This window comes from Alligator sinensis, unplaced genomic scaffold, assembly GCF_000455745.1.
Source record: "Alligator sinensis unplaced genomic scaffold, ASM45574v1 scaffold78_1, whole genome shotgun sequence".
Lineage (NCBI taxonomy): Eukaryota > Metazoa > Chordata > Crocodylia > Alligatoridae > Alligator > Alligator sinensis.
In genome coordinates, this window is record NW_005842171.1 from 767,228 (window position 1) to 786,974 (window position 19,747).

The window sequence follows — 19,747 nt, forward strand, 5'->3', positions numbered from 1 at the left end:
CAGGGCAGGGAGGTGGAGGGGAATGGTGGCAGTGGCAGGAAAGGAAGCGGGGAAATGGCTGCAGCAGACGGGGTGGAAAGGGCAGTGAGCGGGTGCATGGAGTGCATTGACAGCTGGGAGGGAGCATGGGGCCTGTGCTGGTACAATGGATCCAGGGCTGGCAGGGGCCCAGAGTGGGGCAACAATAGTGGAGACCAGCAGGGGCTCTATGAAGCTGGGCCAGGCTGCGCCAGCAAGGAGAAGGGAAGCCAGCCCAGCTTCATAGAGCCCCTGCACTCCTGCTGCCCTACCCTGGGCCACTGGTGCTGGTCCCACCACACTGATGTGGGCTCTGTGCTCCCACCCAGCTGTTTCTGCACTCCCTGCCCCCACTGGCTGCCACTCCCCCTTGCCTGTCACAGCCACTTCCCCACTTTTGTGCCACTCTCCCCTCCCCCCCCTGCCTGCCACTCCAGCACCACGTGGTTCCTGGCTGCAGTGCCAGGACTGCAGGAGTTGGCCCAGCCCGGCCCTGAGGACTGCGGCAATCACCCATGGTCCTCCCCTACCTTTCCCCTCCCCCAACTTATGTGAATTTTCCTCTCCAGTGGAGGGAGGCAGGAACAGCCCGCCTTGCTGCTGGGTCCTGTTACCAGCTCTCCATGGGTCCTATTGACCCTGGCTCCTGTCATCTTTGAGAGGCAGCCAGGGACAGCTAAATATTAATTTTCTAAATTGTTTAGGGGCCTGTGGGCTGGATAGAATGACCTAGCAGGCCAAATCTGGCCCATGGGCTGTATTTTGCCCACTTCTGTCCTAGATGGATAACCCCCATCATAAACCCCATGTACCTGCAGCTGGCAGAGCATTTAGTTAATGCAGGCATTTTGGATGCAGAGGATTTTGTACGGGGGATAAGTGAGTGAATGGGTGGGTGCTCAAGACTGCACCACTCTCAAGAAGCCTGGGGTACCTGGGGGGACTTTAACTAGAGCTGATTTGATGCTGATACATGACAGTCCAGGGACTTTAATAAGAGCAGCTCTTGGAGCCCCCATACCCATGGAGGACATGTAAAAATACCCCAAGTTTCCTGCATAGTGGCCCTGAAAGTGGTGGCAACATGCCTTCATGCCTAGCTTTAAAAAGGCAAGGTCACAAGCAGGGCACTAATACAATATTTTCTCAGAATGAAAGAGCCTAGCTAGCCTGTTAAATTTCATATTAAGTGGTAAGCTCTTTAAAACATGAGCCTCCTTTAATAAAGAGTACTTTCTATGGCATAACTTCCTTACTGTAAAATTCAAGGTTTTGCCTTCAGAACTGTGCCCTCTGAAATCTATTTTCTATCATGTTATAATATATATTACAGTGAGAGACTATAAGGGATTTTCATCCTTCTAGTGAAAATGCTTATGTTGAGAAGAGTGATTAAGGAGAACATACAAAGCATGTTATAGTCTCTCACTGTAATATATATTATAAGGGATTTTCATCCTTCTAGTGAAAATGCTTATGTTGAGAAGAGTGATTAAGGAGAACATACAAAGATCAATATGGAGGCATGGACAACAGAAACAGTGCCTTTGTTAACAGTGAACACTTGCTAGTAGCTATGTTTTATTCAAAAAATTTAATGGGTCCAAGTGAGCCTAAGCGGTTGAGTGGACCTGGTTCCAGTGCTTATAGCAAAAGTTTATCATTCCATCTCTTTTGCATATTACATTTCACAATATGGCATATTAGAAAATATTTCTCCTTCTCTAAGGAAAAGTACCTTTTCGCTCCAGAAATATTGAAGCTTGGTAGTGAACTCTGGTCATATGAAGGTTCTGACACAGATATCTTGAAATGTCACCCAGTAAACAGAAGTGAATTATCAAAAAATGAGGAAATATAAAACAAGGAGAGCTGAACTTTAAGAACTGCACTCTTAGTTTAGCATTTCCTCTGTGTTAAATACCTGCTCTGAAACAAAGAACAAGCTCAGACTGCAGAGAGATACAGGGATAAATCTGAACCAGAATTCCACCCCTGTAAGGAGTGGTAATCATGAAATCCTCTGAAAGCACATGGCATTTGAGATGCAGGACTAGTTATACCACAATATATTTGTACTAATAATGTTTCCTATGACCTCCCTTACTTCTTTAGTACACTGATATGTACTATTATTTGTTAAATGGAGTAAATAAGTCTTTACAACAATACTCCAGCTCTTGCAAGTTCAAGGCCGCTCATAATTGCATGGTAGGAGGTATGATTGGGGATCAGATCTCAAATCACACCCTATCATGATATTGGGTTCCCCTGCACCAACAAGTAGTAATCTGGGTTCCTGATATGCCCATGGTTGGAAACGTAAGTCAGCTGACCAATGCTCCTAGGCTTGAGAGCACATGGGAGACCTGAAGGGCACTGGTAGCCTCCTAAGGCTGGGAGCACCAGTCAGTCAACTGGTGCCCTCAGCCTTGGAAGGACATCTTAGCTCTTCAGGGCTCCCAAGGCTGGTAGTGGCAATAAATTGACTGACACTTCCAACCAGGGGAGCGCACTGGAGTGAATGAATGGCTTCAACATGCTCCCACACCTGGGAGTACTGATCATCTGATTGGTGCTCCCAGTTGAGGGAGTAGACAGGAGCCTTCAAGGCTCTGGTGGGCTTCTAAAGCTGGGAGTGCTGATCACTTAATTAGTGCTGGTGACGTGAAGGGAACATTTAAGGCATGAAGAAAACCAACTACAAAGTTATTACACAAAATTATGGTAATACCAACATGTATATATTTTGTATAATAACTTTGTGACTCATTCTCTGTTTTATCATACCATTAATTGCATGAACATGTGGCCAGGTTACAACTAAAGATGTGATTAACTGGTCTGCCAAGGACCCAACAGAAACAAAAGTCAACATGTATTAAAATAGGAAGCTCCTAAAGCTTGAAAGACCAATATGCATGCAAAAAAAAGAATACAATTCCAAACAATGAGGTTTATCAAAATTTTGCAGAACTGTTTTGTAATCCAGAAGTTTTGTTCTGTGATTAGAACACAAACAAAACCTTGGTTTTCTTTCTTGTGAAAGCCAATTATTATCTGCCATTGATCATTGAACTTGGCAGTGTAAACTTGCACTAGATCTTTTCAAGACAACCCTGCCAAGCTAGTAAAGTAGATCTTAGAAACAAAGATTATTTTGCCCGTCTTCAATGACAAAGAAAAAAAAAAAAGATATTTTTATCATATAAATTTAAGTTTAAAACCACTGAAGGCTGATGTAACAAAACCAGGTATCAGAAACTTTTGGCTAGCTTCAAACTACTTCCAAAACACTTTTTATTTTTAAGTGATCTGTACAGGTAGATAGCAATAGGCTGGGGTTTAGTGACTTACTGATCTCTTATTTTGGTTTTTAATGGCTTGTCAAGCAGAACCTGACTGCAGAACTATCTTTATTACAGCCTCCATAGGCAGAATTTCCTTCAGACTGCTTTGCAAGTATGGTGTATACCTGAATCCAAGACGACCTTGAATTGCAAGTGACCCCCCAAGAATTAGATTCTACACATGGAAAAATCTATAATTGTTATAATTTCCCATGTATAGAATCTAATTATTGGAGAGTCACCTTAAATTCAACACCCCCCACTGCATTGCTGCTGCAGGGCACCACCACAGTGTCTGAATGTCCTGCCACCTTTTCCCCCCCATGCCTGTACTCCCTGGTTCCCTGGCTCCCCCCCACCCCCAAACTTCTCCCTTCCCTGCAGCCTCCCCCCACCAGTGCCTGTTCCTTCTGCTGCCTCTGCCTTTCCCTCAGTCCCCCCACCTCTAAACTCTGGCACTAGGATTGAGGCCCGGGCCAGAGCTGCTGCAACCACCACCATGTGGTCAGGCAGGGACCAGAGTGACTAATAGGTCTGTGTGAAGTGGCAAGTATTCCATTTGGATTCAGCCAATTTGGAGGAACAGTGATTCAAGGCACTGTCCCGATTCAATTTGGTGCTGATTTGGCGATTCGGCCATAGACTATAATGGGGAAATCACTAAAATAGCTGTTTAACTTTGGGTTTTTTTAGATTTGGATGAAAACAGCAGGGATGGTAGCACATTCTGTGGCCATGAAGCCTGCCTAGTTTCAAGGAGATAGGTGCAGGAGTTTCTGTGAAAGTGCACCTCAAAACTGTTGAAAGCAAAACTCATATCACTTGTATGTGTTAAGGGGTGTAGGTTGTAGTGGTGTTGGTCTAAGGACATAGGTAGACAAGGTTCTTTGGGTCAATCGGATAGCCAGTCAGTGAAAATGTAAATTGAGGTATCAGGGGGTGAGAAACAGGCTGGGAGGGTGTGGCAGGGCAGGGGGGAGAGGGTAGCAGGTAAAAGTGGAGAGGTACCTGGAGAGTCAGATGTCAGGCAGGTTATAGTGTAACATAAATCCAATGTCTATATGGAGCCCAGAGGTTTTTGTATCTAGGAGGTTGTGAAGTGAAGTTCATAGGCTCATCTGTGAAATGTTTTCTGACACCTCAATTTACATTTTCACTGACTGGTTTTCTTTTATGCATACTAGCCTCTGGCTTCTTTACTATTCATTCCATCCAGAAAGAGCACACACCAACTGCAGAACCTTCCTCAGCCTGACGAAGGGTTTTTAAACCCGAAAGCTTGCTAAGATATATTTCTCCAACTATCCAGTTGGTCTAATAAAAGATATCAGACTGATCAAAAGAACTTTGTCTACCTATGTCCTTAGACACAGCTACAACCTACACCCCTTAACACATACAAGTGATGAGAGTTTTGCTTTCAACAGTTTGAGGCACACTTTCACAGAAACTCCTGCACCTATCTCCTTGAAACTTGGCAGGCTTCATGCCCTCAGAAAGTGCTACCATCCCTGTTTTCATCCAAATCTGCAAAATAAATAAATCAATAAATAAAAACCCCCACAAAAAAAACTTGACAAAGTTACAGGTATTGGGGGGGAGGAACTTGCAGCTCTCCCTCTGCCCCCTCTCCCTCCCCTGCCAGAAGACTTGGGTAAATGGAAAGGGTTGGATACAACTTGATAGCAAGAGACTAACTAATGCTACCAAGCCAGAACCTTTTAGATGCTGCTGTTGCAAGACAGACACAGCTCACAAAAAGGCACAGAAACAGATCACTTCATACACAGTCTTATATGTTGTTTCTACATCCCTCCTCCAGAGTACTGTAATTGGAAGGGAACTCAGGGAAAGATCACAGTCACTGGCCAGCTACAGATGTCAATATCAGAGCAGTTTCCCTCTTCCCCCTCCCTATTCTCAGTTTCTATCTCCTGCAAGCCTGTCTTCCGAATCTCCAAATTGATTAGGCTGCTTCCGATTTGATTCAGACCTTTTAATAGGTCTCCCGTTTCAATTTCGATTTGGAGATTCGGCTGCTGAATCGAGCCGAATCTCCTCCGAATCAAATCCACTACTGAAGCTTCGCACAGCCCTAGTGACCGCATGCTCCATGTCCTGGGCTGGAGCAGGGACAGAGCCAGGGCTGGATCTGGAAGGTAAACAGTCATGGCTCCTAGTCTGACCCTAGCCCTGATCGCAGGTCAGGGCTAGAGTTTGGAGTCACAGAAGCCACCTGCCCCATCCTTCCCCCACTGGTACTTAAATCCAAGACAAGGAGTTTGTTCCCCCCTGCATGTTAAATGGGAGGGGAAACCTTGACTTGGATTCAACTAAATACAGGGCATATCTGTACATGCATTGATGTGTTTTTTCCTAATGCTCACTAAATTTAGTACCTCTAATGTGAGGTACTAAATAAATGCGCATTAGATTGCCCTAACACACAGTACCAAAAATGCACATTTTTTAAGTGATGCTTAATGTGCATTTGCCTATTTTACTATGCATTAGTGTGTTACATAAAATTAGGGTTTATGTAACATATTTAATGTGCAATAAAGTAGGCCACTGAGCTTTAAAACCTATATGTAGACATGCTCACTGCACATTAGACACTCTAAAATAAGAGTTGCCATGATAATAAGTGTTGGTAGATATTTGTATTCTTATCACAGATAAAAGTTAAGTGCATCTCCAGCCACTGTTAGTCTCCAGCACCCAGGCTTGTCCATAGTCAATATGTCAAGGGGGAAGAGAACTGAGAGTAACCACTGAGAAGATGGCAAATCACTGAGAAGATACTTACTCAATAGGCTTTTGTGTAAGTAACTAATATTTCACAGAAATTAAAACATCCAGTCTATGTACACACCCAATGCTTCCATTTCTGTGGAAGACCTCTTTCTTTCACTTTCCCCACAAAATCTACCTGCTTTAGTTTCTCCCTCTTAATAGATTCTGATGACTGACACCTCAGTTCCAAGAAGAACTTAACTATTCAATGGTCTTTTGAACTCTAGGCTCCCAACTTTATCAAAACAAGCCTTGCAATTTGTTGAAGACAAGGAGACAGGATCACTGAAGTTACTTTTGTGACACTGTTTTAAACATATGCCTGATATTCTTACTTGGGAAGGTATTGTGCTACCTTTATGCACAGAGCCCACTGAACTTGAGAATTATAGGCATAATAAATGAACATTCTGCTACCCCCAAAACAAAGTCAGGCAAAAACAATTTCTGAGAATCTCTAATAATTTACTATAGGCAGATTAGTTTATTGACAGGTTTAGGATATTACTACATCTCAGTATTCCGAGATTATTATACAGCAGTGCTATCACTATCAAATCTACCACAGTAAAACTGAACAGCCAGGTCTTTTAACAGCTGCCCAGTCCAATTAAAAAAAAAACACCACATCTTATTTGTGCAACACAAGGCTATGCTCGCTATACTCCTGAAGAAATGCACAGGAATAGGATACAGGGCAGGGATCTAGAAAAGACAGTGCCTAATCATTAACGGCAATTGAAACCACCCTAAAATTCAGTCACTTCTAATGGGAAGGATAGTCAGACAAGACAGGGCAAATTAGGCACTCAGACAATAGCAATAAGTATACTGTCTGAAGCTGAGCTATTCACAAAACAAAATGTCATTGTGCCTATAGACATTATTCAGTTTTTTCTGCTTCTGAGCGCCATATAGTTTGTGGGAACATGAACAAGGCTATAAAGCACCATATTTATTTATTTTAGTTTAGTTTACCTGGTTAACTCTTGAGGTACTTTCAGATTTTAACTCTATTACTTCAGGTATTAATTGCCTGCTATTTAAGAAACAATAGGACAGTCTGCTGTGGGTACTGTTTAAAAACCTTCTTATATTTACAAATAATGTTATCAAGCAGAAATTATATTCCTTAGACACCTATACACTCAAGAGAAACAAGTCCAATTCTGTATGTTTCATTTTAGTTTTCGTTATTTAATAATTCGTTTTCTTATGTCATGTCATCCAGGCACCAGAAATTCTCTAATTTTTTTTGTAAATGAGTTGAAAGTTATTAGGCATTATACAAACCCAGGAGTTCTCTTAAGCAAAGCCCTTACACTACTCTGATCTCTCTAGCTACTTACTAGAACAAGAGAGGCTACCACATGGGCTCCTTTTGGGAGGGTTGTCTATCAGACATGTTAAAAATCACATACAGCATATATAAAAAAAATCAGTTCTATTTTCATTCAAGTCTTTTATTAATTACATTATAGCACTTTCAATGACTTACTTAAAGAATAGTATGTAAAAAGGTTCAAGGAAAAAATTAATGCGAATTTTCTGCTGGTTCAAATTGGCAGTGTAACTGTCCTGGAACTTGATTTACACTGCTTAAAGCTGGATGGATGCAGCACCAGGAGGTTTCTTTATAATCAGAACCCCACTGATGTGCATTAAGCATGAAATCAGAAATACCACTAGTAAGGGTGAGAAATTAATGCAGTCTGTTTACTAAAGTCCTAAGTTCTCTAGTTCCCAGTAAATGCCAACTGCAGTGTCTGTGATGTAGACTGTTGTCCATTGTAAACTGTGTTGCAGTCATTAGTTTATTAAGGTCAATTAACAGCCAACAAACTGTCTGAATGTTTGGTTTTCCAAACTACATTAGATTTGAGATAGCCTAGAAATAAGAGGCTTCACACTCCACTAACAGTACGTTCAACTATGCAGTTCCAAAATTTTGTATTTAAAGTGAGTTACCCATGTTAAAACTAAAGATTTTGTTCATAGATGACATCTGTTATCAAACAATTTATGAAAGAGCTATAACCATTTTAGTTCTTTAATATGAGAATGAAGGAACAGAAAGAATTAAAATGTTTTTACAAAAGGCAATGGGGAAGCAAGGTGTTATCTAAGTCATGCTGATACAGATACAGGCAACCATACATATTTATAACTGAAAAAATGGGCAGCTTTAAGTACCAACATTCATAAATGCAGAAAAATGAAAACAAGGACAAGTTCTTTACACAGAACAGAACACCTCCACTGCCAAATTGTTACAGCCTGGACACGTTACTTTTGTAGACCATATGCACCCTTATAGAATTACAAAAAGTGAGTGAGTATCCATATGTTCAGGCTGTTTGTAGCATTCCTCAAATGGTCACCTGCTGGCTCTATGGTTATTATTATAAGAAGTTGGAAATGTAACCCCATATAAACATGATAGTTTATTTTTTAGATTACCTTGTTTCCGATAACAGAAGCTTGAAGGTCAGTGACTAAGTCCATTCACAGTTGTATAATGCAGCTTGATCTCCAAAACTGTTTAATCACTCTATTGATCCAACTGACTTCAGTGACAGGCAATAGCCATCTCACACTTTTTGAAGAAATGGGCACTTTTCTATGTCTCTAAATATGGATTTCATAGCACAATTTTAGGTTCCCATTTTAAAAAAGGAAAAGAAATGGTGGCCCCAATATTTAATAGAAAAAACAAACACCTGTCAGGTTGGCCAATTTCTGCACTTTCAAAGGCAGACTCATGTTCATAAATAGCTCTGCCTTGATTTATTCTCCTGCTATTTCTTCACATATGCCAACTGGTTTTACTCTGCTGCTGTGAAAGTGATTGTAATATGGTTATCAGAAAAATTAAACTAGTTCTGGGGATAAACCCATTAGACAAACATCTGAATAATAAATAAAATGGAATCTAGAAACAGCAAACATTTTAAGCTGAATTAAACTTGCCTTCAAAATTCTTGTTTTCTGCTATATTTTATTAAAGCAGCATACAGTAAAAAGATAAACAAAGACTCTTTAGATACTTTATAAGTAGATTAACAACTACAAAAGACTATAAATGCCACACCTGAAAATGCAGCTGAATTTCAAACTATTGGCCAAAGGACAAAAACAGAAAAATTATGAACAATTAATTTTTGTGCAGCAACACAATCATGAACCAAAACTAAAATAGAAGTGATAACAGCTAGTTTTATTATATACACCCATGATTTTATTTTAGTCCAACAATGTCAACATATTAGGTCTGTCACAGGGAGAGGCAAATGAGGGGAACCCTAAAGCCTAAGGGGAAAACCCCACGACCATAAAATGAGGGGAGTACAGAAAAAGCAAAAGTAAAAAAAGAACACTTACTTGCAGCAAGACCGGCGGCAAAGCAGGAAAGCCGACAAGAACCCGCGCGAGCCATTAGCTGCGCTTTCATACAGCTGCAGCCAGCTGGCGATGTCAGCAGCGATTACCGGCCAGCCGGGATAAAACGGACAGCCCACAAAGAGGAGGGGGGGGGGGGGAGAAAAACGCTGAGAGGATTCCCAGCCAGAGAAGACAGCTGGAAGCTGGGGGCGGAGCAAGAGACAGTGATCCCCAGCAGAGGCGGATCCGACACCTCACGCAGCGAGGGAGAAGCCGCCAACAGCGGTGAAGGTAAACCCGTGCTCGGGGCAGGAGCCTCGGTGAGGGAAAAGGCGGGGACGGAAAACCGAGGCTGGAGGAATCCCGAGCCTAGGAGACTCCATGGGGAACAGGGAGGCACTGGCCCTCTCCACAACATTCAAACAGGTGCGACTGCAGAGGGACCTGGGGGACCGGAGGATACACCACGAGGACAGTGACCATGTTGAAAGGCCCAGAGAGGGCAGCATTAATGAGAAGCCCCAGAGAGAGGGCACTATTACTGAGAAGCCCCAGGGAAGGGGGTAGCATTTTTGAGGAGCCTCAGAGAGAAGGCCGCACCATTGGGGAGACCCAGAGAGAGGGCAACGCCAGTGTGAAGGCCGAGAGACGGGGCCACACCATTGGGAAGACCCAGAGAGAGGGCAATAATATTCTGGGCTAAAAGGGGGCCAAGCCAGAGGCCAGGCAAACAGGAAGGGGCTAGATAGGAGCACGGGGTTGTACCTTGGGCACACACAGAGCGCACGGTGTTGGTGGTGGTTTTCTTGCATTTCTTTTTTTTTTTTGGTAGAGTATTTTCTGTTTTCCCATGTCTGGAGGAGCCGAGGTAGAGAGCAGCGGTGTGCTTATGGATTGAAAGACAGCAGTGGTGCACAAGATTGGCCGCAGGACCAACAGTGACCCGCCAGGCTGGGTATAGGGCGAGGTAGAGGGGAGGTGTAGCGTTGCAGAAGACCACTGGAGGAATGAGTGGCCAGCGAGGAAGATCATGCAGTACTGAGCCCCCCCACTGAAGAAGATTCAAAGTTGTGGCAGGCAAGAAAGGGGTGGACTGCATCGTGGGTAAATACCTCCTCAAGAGATCACCTGCAACAGCAGGGCAGATTCCGGTAGGCACCCGAACCAAAGAGGCGCGGAACAAAATGTTCGGGGCCAGGCAGGCACAAGGTCAAAATAAAATCAAAGCTAAAATTTGTCCTTACAAAAACCAGCACTACTTACAAGCATTCAATAAGTATATGCGATAAAAATCAAAATGGACTAAACCTCTGGCTACATGGGCCTCTGGGAAATTGAGAACAGCATTTTACAAACATGTCTTTCTGGTTAAGGATTTGTGCTAGCCAAATCTGAGGTTACTAAGAAATAACCTCAATCTACCTATTAAAATAAAGTGCAAGTGCTAGAATTGTTCTGTTAATTGAGAAACAATAAATGAAGGAGAAAACTAAACAAAACTAACTACACCCTTATCCTTTCAATGCAACACGTAATGAGGCAATTCATAAGACCCTGAGCCCTTCCTCCCCATCCTGTCCCCTCCCCACCAAATTGATAAGTACTGAGTTCAAGTGGAACTTGGCACTAGGGCTAAGTACAGAAGCCCAGACACTCAACTATGGATCCAAATGAGGACTTCCATCTGGGTCCACAGCTGACCATCAGGGCTCCTGGCAAACTAAAGCTTCTGGAAGGTTCTGAATGGAAGAGGAGGGAAGAAAGAAGTGGGGGAGACACGGAGATAAGAAAACAGAGAGAGACGCTACCACCTACCCGGTGGGGCAGCAGCTCCTGCCCTGGTCCATGGCTGATGCCACTGGCAGGTTCTGGGTCTGGGCTCCAGGTGGGAGCTTCCACTGCACCAGGAGGGCAGTGGGTCAGCTGCTGATGCCATCAGCAGGTACTGTGTTTGGGCTCCTGAACATGCTGGCAGCTTTCACAGCTGACCCACCACCCACTGGCTGTGGAAAAAGCCTTGCCTGGGTTCACAGCTGATGCCTGATACTTCTGGGTGGAAGCAGTCCTGCCTGCCCACCCGGCACCTTGCAGTGGCTGAAGCTGCTAGCTGCTCATGAGGCAGATCCAGTGAATTGGAAGAGGAAAATAAAAATGACAAAAATACAAGATCTCACCTTGCCTCTCTATCCCTTCTTCTCTCTCTCTAAAAACAGCTCCAGAGTAATCCATTGTAACCAGCAATTTCCCTGAAGAGTGTGTGTGTGTGTGTGTGTGTGTATATATATATATATTAGTTAGCATCCCGACAATTTAGATTCCCTTACCTTGCCCTAGCTCTGCCCTAGATGGATCTCACAAGTTTGGAAGCATTTAGCACTGTTATTTAGTTAGTTAGTTATTTTTACCAGCCCAAAATCTGGGACCAGAAAACATCCCTCTTTGCTAGAGATTTCCTGAACACCCCGCTCTTTTCAGGCACCAGTTTTTTGTACCTTTCTTTTGTTTCTAGGACACTCAGTATTATGCAGGCGAGTTTTTCCTCTCCACCACCCTTCTGGACAAAAGCTTTTGGGTCCATTTAGTCAGTCACTGTTTCACTCTATACAAGGAGCAACCATGACCTTCCATGAATGGGAAGGGCTATTGTTTTGTGAACAGCCAACATCCCCATACTGCCTTGCCCAAGATGCATACCAACTGCATGTCCCTTGGGTGTGTACTAAATACCTTGTTTGATTACGTTCCAGTTGTACCATGAAGTCACAGAAGTACATTAATATCAAATATTATAATACTTACAAACATGAAAATGACAAACTTAAACCCAGCTTCACTCTGGCTTCAAATAAAACTAAACACCACAAGAGTCAATCTAATTTGGGAGAAATCCATGCATGTTACACAGTGAACCCCAAGGGCAATTTTAGTTTTGAGATGAATCCATAACACCCTTCCTGGTCTAAGAGAAGAAACACCAGGAAATAGAGAAAGTGTTTGTTCATCCTCGGAGATACAGTTCCACTTGAGGAAGTAAACTGCAGCTTTAAGCTGAAGAAATGCAGATATCCAAATTTATAATCACACTGCCACTTCCCTCTCCCCCCAACTCAAAGGCTTAGATACAATTTTTTTTTAAGTTACTTGTGATAGAGTAGCCCCCCCTTCCCAAGTATTGTATAAGTATTCATTCAAGAGAATAAAATAATCCAGTTAAGACCAAAACTCAACTCCTTCCAATTAATTCATGGCCTTCAGAGATCCCTTAGCAGCATAAATGTGACCTTGTGTTCTGCGGATATTCTAGTCTAGACATTTCTAGGCACCGTTAAATATCCATACCTTTTCTAACTTAAAGTCATACCTACCTTTAAGTACTTAAATAAATCGCCCCAAATTTTTAGTTAATGTTCACTAAATGTTAAAATCATTGTGAAATTTAAGCATTGTGAATACTTCAAAGTAAAGCGATTTGCACCTCTTAAACTGTTTTATAAACAGTATAGCAAGTTTTGAGTACCCCATGAGGAATGCACAACAATCACATCATGGATGATGAAACTGCAAAAGGCAAGGTGATTTGCCAAAAAACAACAAAAAGCCATAGATGAGTCAGGATCATAATCAGCTCTAGTCCAGAAACATGAATCTACTCCACCAGACATTACAGTTTTAGGAGTTTGCAATGATGGAAAATCATTTAAGACTAAACTACATCTGGATGTAGTTTAGTTTGCAATGTTGCAAATTGCAGTGATGCAGCTGTTAGCTTGCCCCCGCCCCTGGCCATGGGAGAGGTGGGCAGGCTCTGGAGAAGAAAAAAAAAAAAAAAGGGAGATCGGGCCCCTCACCTCTTTTCCCTTCAGCAGGCAGAAGTGGTGAGGGACCCAATTCCCCCCCCAGTGGAGCTGGCCCATGTCTCTCATAGCCGGGGGGCAAGCTGCCAGCAGGCTGAGCGGCTCTTGAACTGTAGAGGGGCCCTGATTGTTCCCTCCACAGCAGCTTTGCCCCATGGGGCTGCCCAAGCAGGCTGCTAGTGGGCTGGGACTGCCCCAGTTAAGAGGCAGCACCTGGTGGATCCAACTCTTCCCCGAGCTCACCAGGGCTTCTAGTGCCCTGTGAATTGTCCCCCTCATCTTCCCACTACCTGGGACCACTGGAATGGGCTGGCTTGCCCCTTGGGCAGTGCAGGGAGGCAGCAGGAGGGTGGCTGGGTGTGCTGGCAGCCAGCAAAGGTTGCAGGGACAGTGCACAGGGTGCTGGAACCCCAGGAGGGCTTGGGGAAGCTTAGACTCTGCAGAAAAAGAGGATTGGGCCCCTGTGACAGGTACACAATCTGGGCCGACCTAAACATGGCCCGCAAACCTGTTCCTGGGGGCAACCACCTGCCATGCCTTGTTATTAATTGGTGTTAATTAGCAGGAGGCTGCCCTTGTACTGCCCTGCTGCCAGGGGGCACTATCTGCAGCTCCGTTTCCTTCCCTACACCGCAGTCCACACCTCACTGATGGAATAGATGTTATGTCTCTGCCCTATCACAATCTGGCCTCTTTTCGTCCTCTCTGGGCCTTCCTTCCTTTGATATGAGCTCCCTCTGGTGCTAGGGATCTCCCCGGCCCTCTCTCACTCTGTGCCCTCTTCTCTGGGTCCCCCTCCTCTGGGGCTCCCCGGTAGTGTCGCCCCCTCTCCAGGGCTCACCATGCCTGTACTGGGGCTTCTCAGTAACTGCCCCCTTCTCTGGGGCTTTTGCCCCCTCTCGGGGCCTTCTGTCAAGCCGCCCCCTCTCTGGGCTCAACTTGCCTGCACTGGGCTTCTCAATAAGGCTGCCCCCTCTCTGGGGCTCACCATGCCCTCACTGGGGCTTCTCAGTAATGCCCCCTCTCTGGGGATTCTCAACTGCCCTTCTCTAGGGCTGGGGTCTATTCACCCCAAACGCTGTGCCCTCACTAGCACTGGGGTCCTCACACTCCTCTGTGAGTTCCCTTATGAGACCTCCTCCAACCCCTAATAGCATCTCCCAAACCACCGGTCACAAACAACAACATAAACGCAAGCCCTTCGACTATAACATAAACAGAAGCCACCCGACCCTAACAACATTCGGTCCTACCAAAGACCCTTTAACTCTCAGCAATGTTGGATGCAGCTCCTGTATCAGGTTTCCCCTCTCTCCCAGGGCAGAGAGTTCCTTCCTCTTTGGCAGCTGGGAGAGCACTACCTCTAGCCCCAGCCCCTAGGGTTTATAAGGGAGCCAGGCCATGCCCCTTCTGGTCAGCTGACCTACCCTGGTTACCCCGGCAACCCACAGCTGGGCTCCTTATTTCCTGCTAGGGCTTCCTCCCTAGCAGTTTTCCCCTCTTTGGGAGCAGGGCACCTCAGTGCTCTGTGACAGCCCCTCACCACTTTGGAAGGCAAAAGTGGCAAGGGGCCTAATCCTTTTGTAAGCCCGCCGAGCCCAAGCTTCCCCAAGCCCACTTAGGCTTCCAGCGCCCTGTGCACTATCCCCGTTGCCTTTTTTGGCCACCAGCACATTCAGCTGCCTTCCTGCTGCCCCCTCCCCCCACATTGCCCCAGGGGCAAGCCAGTCCATTCTTGGGTGGTCCCAAGCAGTGGGAAGGTGTCCGGTACTGTGCAGGGGGTGCTAGAAATGCTGGTGGGCTCGGGGAAGAGTTGGATCAGGCCAGGTGCTGCCTCTGAGCTGGGGCAGTCCTGTCCCACTAACAGCCCACCCAGGTGGCCCGGGGGGGGGGGGGTGCCCCCACTGCAGAGGGAAGGACCAGGGCCCCTCACAGCTCAGGGGCCACTTAGCCTGGCAGCAGCTTGCCTCCCAGCCAGCCACAGACAGGCTCCACCTCTGACAAAAAAAAGACTGGGCCCCCTCACCATAATATGACAGAAAATTTGAATTGGTGGGGTTTAATTAAAAACCCACTGCTTTAATTTAGGGGGAATAAAATAAAACCTTGGAGATTATACCCCCATCGTATGTACAAGTGCCCTGCAAAAACAGGACCGCTATTTACCACCATATGAAAATCCTCAGCTTTCACGCTTTTTCTTCCTCTAGCCTATCACTCTAAGATATTACCCAAAATATGCATTTACTGTTCAAACACCTTAAGAGGAAAGATGGAGTTAAAAAATGGTACTTTGACCACCTTTTTAAACCTGTTCCTGAGAGAAAATTCTGTCCAAAAGAACATTTCCAGTGATCAGAGATTGCATTTCTACTTCCTGCAAATGACATTTTATTTATAGCAGCAGTGTTTGCTATATAATAACTGATTGGGAACGGCTGCAGATGAGCATCACTGCATATACATGAATGACAATGATAAAGCAGTCATCAAAAAGCTACATATTTAAATATTCAAATAAGGCCATCTACATAAATCCCTCACCTGAATTTAATTTTGCAGCATTTGCTTCATAGATTCATGCCAGCCCAAGGAAATTCCCTGCAGAACTTGGTCTGTTGCTTTGGAGAGACTGTCTTGGGAAGAGGGGAGGGGGATCAGGTGAAGGAACACCTTGAGAATCTGGACATTCACAAGTCTGCGGGCCCAGACGGAATGGATCCGAGAGTCTTGAAGGAGCTGGCAGACATCAGTGCACCCCCCTTGGCAAAGATATTTGAAAACTCGTGGCACTCGGTGACGTCCCGGAAGACTGGAAAAGGGCCATCTTGGGCCATCTTGGGATGATCCAAGGAGGGTCATCCCTCCTCCTCAAGAAAGGGAGGAGGGATGACCCAGGAAATTATAGACCAATCAGTCTGACGTCCATCCCTGGAAAAATCCTAGAGGAAATTGTCAAGGAGTCCATCAACACCAGACTAATGGAAGGCAAGCTTCTGAAGGCAGCCAACATGGCTTTGTGACTGCTAGGTCTTGCCTAACCAACCTCATCTCCTTCTATGACCAGGTGACATGAACCCTGGACAAGGGAGATGACGTGGATGTCATATATCTGGATTTCAAGAAAGCCTTTGACCTAGTTCCTCATGATGTCCTCATGGCTAAGCTGGGGAACTCTGGCCTTGATCACCTTACAGTCCAATGGCTAAGTAACTAGCTACAGGGTCAGACCCAAAGAGTACTAGGTGACGTGACAAAATCAGTGTGGTGCAGGGTGAGCAGTGGAGTCCCTCAGGGCTCAGTACTTGGGCCAGTACTCTTTAACATCTTCATTAATGATCTGGAGTCAGGAGTCAGATGTAAACTGGCAAAGTTCGTGGATGACATCAAATTATGGGGACGGGCAGTCACACTGCAGGACAGGCTGGGGATACAGGCCGACTTGGACACACTCCAAAACCGGATGGCCTTCAATGTTGAGAAGTGTAAGGTGCTTCACCTCGGTAAGAAGAACCCTCAACACACTTACAAGCTTCGCAGTGCTACGCTTGCTAGCACCACAACCAAAAGAGACTTGGGGGTCCTGATTGACCACAAGATGAATATGAGTCACCAATATGATGCTGTGGCTGGCAAAGTAAACCAAAGTCTGCCACGCATCTACCGATGCATCTCAAGCAAAACCAGGGACGTCATCCTCCCACTTTACTTGGCCTTAGACTAGACATAAGAAAAAAGTTCTTTATGGTGCAAGCGTCCAGGGTCTGAAACAGACTCCCCCACAGAGGTGGTGCAAGCACCTACTCTGGACTCTTTCAAAAAAATGTCTGGATATTTTTCTTGCTGGGATCACTTGATCCCAGCTGATTTCCTGCCTATGGCAGAGGGGCTGGACTCGATGATCTCATGAGGTCCCTTCCAGCCCCTAATGTGTATGAAATCTATGAAACATTTCTGCACATTTCCCTTTTCCTTCAGGAAATTACACATTGCTGTGCAAGAAGTATCCTAGTTGACAGGATAGTTGATGTGTTCCAACCATTAACATCTCGATGAAAACAGCAACTTTATACTCCTGCCCCCAGGTATGCCAGTGCTGCTGCTCTGCCAAAGCTTAAAACTTCATCAACTATTACACTGGCCTGCCAGTGACTCATCCCCTAAAAGCATGACACATGCCTGCTTAAATCTATGAGAACAAATTAAAGAACATTTACAGACAGCCTCTACTGTCAGACAAGGCTTGAAAGTAAACTATCAAGGGGTGCTCAACCCCCAGCCTGTAGGCCAAAACCAGCCCCCAGCACCTTTTCATCCAGTCCATGGAGCTCCCTATGGTCCCTGGGGAGCCCCATAGGCCACGGGATCCCAATCCAGTAGTGGGACCAGGCAAGGCAGCACAGGGTTGTGGGGCTGGGCAGAGGTAGTAAGCAATCCCAGGGCCTTGATCTGGGCATGCAGGGCCAGGTGGAGGCAAAGCAGTTCCATGAGTCTGGGACCCTTGGAACACAGGACTGGGTGGAGGTGGCATGGGACCCCAATCCCAGCACACAAGGCTGGGTGGGGGCAGCACAGCCTGGATCCAGTCATGTGGGCCTAATCTGGTGGTGCGGGGTCCAATGTGGCTCATGGACTGGTCCCATACCCCTCATTTGGCCCACAGAGCCAAAAGGTTGAGCACCACTGCTCAGACAAAAGTTCAATGGGATTCCTCTCACTGTGCATTCAGTGATGACACTACAATGCAAGAAGCCACAACTGCAGAGTAACAAGAACGTTAATTAGCAGACAACACCAAGAGCATGTTTTTTCACTTTCTCCCATTCTTTCTATGCATATTTATTAGCATGATCCACTGCAGGGAGAGATGCTTGCACAAAGTAATGCTTTTTACAGAGGGGTGTCTGGATCTGGCTCATGGGACCATGAGAGTTTGACACCCCTGCTTTACAGGTATTTTTGCAGCATAACTTTAGAAATCTTAAATAAAAATAAAATCCTGCCTAAGCATTAAGTTGCTTCAAGTAACATGTTATCTAAAGAGGTTTCTTTAGAAGTGTAATTTCTGTGTGTGTCAGAAGACTTAAAATAACTTAAGATCTTAAAGATGTGCGGAAGCAGGGCAAAAAAAGAAAAGCTATAGCTAAATAATACAAAACAACATTGCTGGCTTTGCTTGGCTACACCCATGCAATTAATCTCTAATTTTGATGGGTTTGCTTGGGTATAGAACAGAATATATATTTTTGTAATGTTAATCCCTGTCCTACTCAAAGTTTCAAACCAACTGCCTGGCAGGGGCAGCAGCATTTCTACTCAGGCACTGAGGGAGTCGCTAGACTTCATGACTCATTAGAATACCTAATTCCTTCTAAACTTTTCACTCCACAAGTATTAACAACCCACCTTTCTAATGGTCTTGATGTCCAGGAAATCCAGCTAGCCTTTCTTCTGCAATGCTGCTGTCTGCTTGCTTGCTCCCACTAAAATAGCTCCTATTTTCCAGCCCTGCCTTCTGTTTTTAACTCTGGCTGGAAACATTAATTTTGCATTGAAATAACTTCAGAGCAAAACACCACTAGTATGACCAAGGCACACGTAGAGTTCAGTACCCAGCTGCTGAGAACATCTCTAGTTGTCCTGCAGTATTATATGTCAGATACCTGATGCCATGGGCAGGTGGCTATCTAATATGGTTTAAATTGGATTGAATTGCTGTATTTAAAACAAGTCATGGTGTGTTTTTACATAACTGTAGATTTAATATAAGCAGCCATGTAGCTGTTATTCTTTAATTCCAAATACTCAGAACCAAATATACAAGGGTGTTTCAGGAAGTAATGGCCATTTTGAAAGAACACTTATTCGAGGAGAGGGAGTGGTAGACATCCTCTTCAGGGGGGGAATGGAGCAGTTTGGCAAAGCCTCTGCCTGCATCTCACACCAGGATCTCCAGAGTGAGAAGCAGACAGGAACCAGTTGATGGCTGCTCTTCCACTTCCCTCTCAGTCTACAGAAGGTGTGGGAGCAGCTGTCCCCTGCATCTGGGAGTGGGATGGGCAGGCAGGGCTGGAGCCAGGATCACGTGGTGGTGACAGCACAGGGCCAGGGTCCGGGACAGAGCTGCAATCTGCTTCCTGCCTATCCCTGTGATGGGCACCAGTTCTACAGCTCCATCCCATCAACCTGGCCAAGCGCACCCTACCTGCAGAGGTCCCAAGCTGGTCTTCATGGAGAACCCACTCACCTGCTCCATCCAGCACTCCTGGAGGTGGGTGTGGAGCAGATAGCCTCACTGCCCGGGAACCCTGGCCTGAGTCTGGTGGAAGATACTGGTAGTGGCAGGCC

At 45.3% G+C, this 19,747-nt stretch overlaps 1 protein-coding gene across 6 annotated transcripts in view; it reads right to left on the minus strand.

Annotated features, from left to right (window-relative positions):
• SFMBT1 (Scm like with four mbt domains 1) overlaps positions 1-14,742 on the minus strand; it is a 169,711-nt gene extending 154,969 nt beyond the window's left edge. For all 6 annotated transcript variants that reach the window (XM_006025869.3, XM_006025870.3, XM_014520970.2 and 3 more), the window contains exon 1: positions 14,653-14,742. The gene's annotated coding sequence lies outside the window, so the exon portion shown is untranslated. The remainder of the gene's footprint in view (positions 1-14,652) is intronic.
• Positions 14,743-19,747: the final 5,005 nt, after the last annotated feature.